Source organism: Eurosta solidaginis, chromosome 1 (assembly GCF_040869045.1).
Source record: "Eurosta solidaginis isolate ZX-2024a chromosome 1, ASM4086904v1, whole genome shotgun sequence".
NCBI lineage: Eukaryota > Metazoa > Arthropoda > Insecta > Diptera > Tephritidae > Eurosta > Eurosta solidaginis.
In genome coordinates, this window is record NC_090319.1 from 63,533,591 (window position 1) to 63,536,651 (window position 3,061).

Consider the following 3,061-nt stretch of genomic DNA (forward strand, 5'->3'; position numbering starts at 1 on the left):
ATGTTGTTCAAAATCTTGTGGACGCTTCCAGTAACAACGGCAATGAACGAGAGATCTTTATCAACCCTTAGGCTGATTAAAAACTATTTGAGAAACACGATGAGTGGAAACCGATTGAATGGCTGTGCATCACTAAACATGCATCCCTACAACAACAACAACAACTAAGCATCCACCGTGATCAAATTGTTACCGTTGATGAAGCTTTAGATGAAATGGCAAAGAAAAGCCGACGCATGCGCTTGAGTTTTTAATGTAACATTTTTCATATCATATTCTAAATACACGTACTTTAACGTTAAAGCTAAAGACACAATTTTTTTTATTTATTTAACTGAAAAAAAAAATTTTTTTTTGAACCCCCCAAGGCAATTTTGTGGCTACGCCCCTGCTAGTCACTAAGTACATTTTTGGCATTTGAGTCAATGATAACAAATATTCCTAAAAAGAGAACAATTTCGATATTCAAGCCTCATAGGGCAGAGTTAGACGGAAAAAGCTTATTAAAATGTATGCAGATAGACCAAATTAAGGGCAGAACAACGTCTGCCGGGTCTGCTAGTGTTTTTATAACCTGGTAGTCTACACTTTATGTTCGTTGACGACTTTGAATAAATAATTCACAAGTTTTTGCCAGAACGTCGACGATATACACAAATATTAGACCGACCCATATAAAAAAATATTTTCCAATATTTGGTACCCTCGACTTAAAACTTAAAATGATCTCTTGTAAATCTTAAAATCTTAAATCGTGATGCACGAAACTTCAACCCCGTATAAGAGCTTTGTTTTCGAATTTGGCTTCTGCATTTCCAGTTATGATAAGTAAGTGACTCATAATAAGTTCCTATATAAGTAAATGAGAAAAATTTTTCAGTTTTAAATGGAGACACATTTTCAATTTTACTTATGATATTAAAGCTGTTATGACAGAACATACATATAGCGAAAAAATTACATTTATCGCACAACCAGATTTAAAGTTCAGACCGCTAATTCTTGGTAATAATTATTTCGTTTGGGTTTGGAAGGTATTGGATTTTGAGCACTTTGGTGTGAATAATATTTACTACTTATTTATGGAATAAAAGGTCTGGTGTGACTATTTCAGCGATCCTGAAAAAAATAGCAGGACGACGTGTTCCGTTTTTGTCACATGAGTGGCCCAGCTCCAGCTGCGCTTGTGGTTGGTCCATTAATGTCTTTTGGAAATATTGTAGAAATATCTCACCATAAGGTGTAGCATGGAGTTCTCTGTCAGAGTATTCCGACCTGAAGGAGTATTGCGAGCTGAGGTAGGTGATCCTGGTCTAGAATATCGCACTATCATTAAATCCAACCGAGTTTTATATTATGAAGACAAATTTAGTTGACTCAACAGAAGTGCAGCTCAAGCTAACAATATTTTGTAAAAATTACAAATTCTCTGTTTAAAGAACAGATTTCATTTTACTGTTAAAAGAACTGATTTCATTGGTCATTTAAACAGCGAACTATTGTCAGTATTATGACCATTGTGCCACAGAAATCTCTGTCATATCAGCATCCCACTGTTATTCTAATATTGACGAAAATCTGTTATTGTAATAATTTTCACTAATATTCGGTTGATCTTACCCACTTTTTTCCTTTCTGTGTATAAGCACAAATAAACCGACAGAAAAAAGCGATAGACATGAATTAGCCTTATCGCTGAATAATTAAACAAATTATTGATTATCAAGGTCTAGGCTAGGTACGCAGTACTAGTGAAGTTGCTTTCGATTTGATTGTTGTCCAGATAGCAGATAAGTTCCTAATACGTGACAGATTACATGTGAATGAACCACGCATATATGAAGCACTGGAAAATATGAATGCGCCAATAGACTATATATACAAAGTAGTCAACACACTTTGAATTACAAAATAAAGCTTTCACGGGTTTTATGCATATGCCCAAATGTGGTTTTCGTAGTGTAGTGGTTATCACGTATGTTTCACACGCACAAGGTCCTCAGTTCGAACCTGAGCGGAAACAAGAAATTTTTTTCAAACTAATTCCCAGCCAGCATTTTTTTGAAAATTTTGATCAAAAAATATTTAAATATCATACCCCAAGATGATTAAAAACGTTCAAATTTAAAAGCATTTTCTGTTCGAAAATTAACGTATCGTCGGGAGAAAAATGTACCATAAATGTGGTTATTCTTGAATAATCATTTATGATTCCTATTTTGAAACGCTTGTTATTCATATTTGATATCATTGTAAAATTGAACTTTAGTTGTTTTAGAGTAATATTTGACTGCTTTTCACAGTCATTTTCTAATCATATTCGTGAACATATTTCAAACGTTATGGTTGAGATTTTTGAATCATTTTTGAATGCGATTATGATGCATTTATTCTTCATATCTGATTGAAAATAAGATACTACATAATAATCTTATTTCACCAGGCGAAGAAAACATGCGAAAGTGAGCTATTCGAACCACAGCTAACTCGCAAACAAACTTGAACGATATACACCTGCGACTACAACATCTAACATCAGCATTATCGTCTGCATCTTAAATACGGATACGATACAGGATGTTGAAGCCGTATCCAGGTATGTCAAGATAGTTTCACTTACCTGGGGTTCAAATAGCTCACAACCTATTGAAAGAGTCTTTATTCAAGCTCTTTCGGGTTGTCAGGATTTTCTGGATTCCGATTAAATAAAAACGCTGCCGATTTATGCACATTAGCACATTATAACTAACAATTCATGTTTATTAAAGTTTAAAGTTAAATATAGGAAAATATGTGTGTTTAAATGAAATTAATTAAATGGTTTAATTTATTGAAAGTAAAATGAGTATTAGAATGATTTCTCTGCCCGTTGCCGAACCGACGTTGTTCACGGCGCGTTGTTCAAATCTAAACTGCTCTTTTGTCGCTGACATTGAGTAAGGGTTGCCAATTGATTATTATTCCGTTCATGTGCAGAGATGATGTATTTCGTAGGATTAATTACTAAGGTAGGGTCAGCCTAACCGTTGTATTATATTGACCATAGATTAGGTTGCCTTTA

General features: G+C 34.1%; 1 non-coding gene across 1 annotated transcript; it reads left to right on the forward strand.

Annotated features, from left to right (window-relative positions):
- Positions 1–1,950: 1,950 nt before the first annotated feature.
- Positions 1,951–2,023, forward strand: TRNAV-CAC (transfer RNA valine (anticodon CAC)). The gene has a single exon. It is a non-coding gene; the product is annotated as a tRNA-Val (tRNA).
- The last annotated feature ends 1,038 nt before the right edge of the window (positions 2,024–3,061 follow it).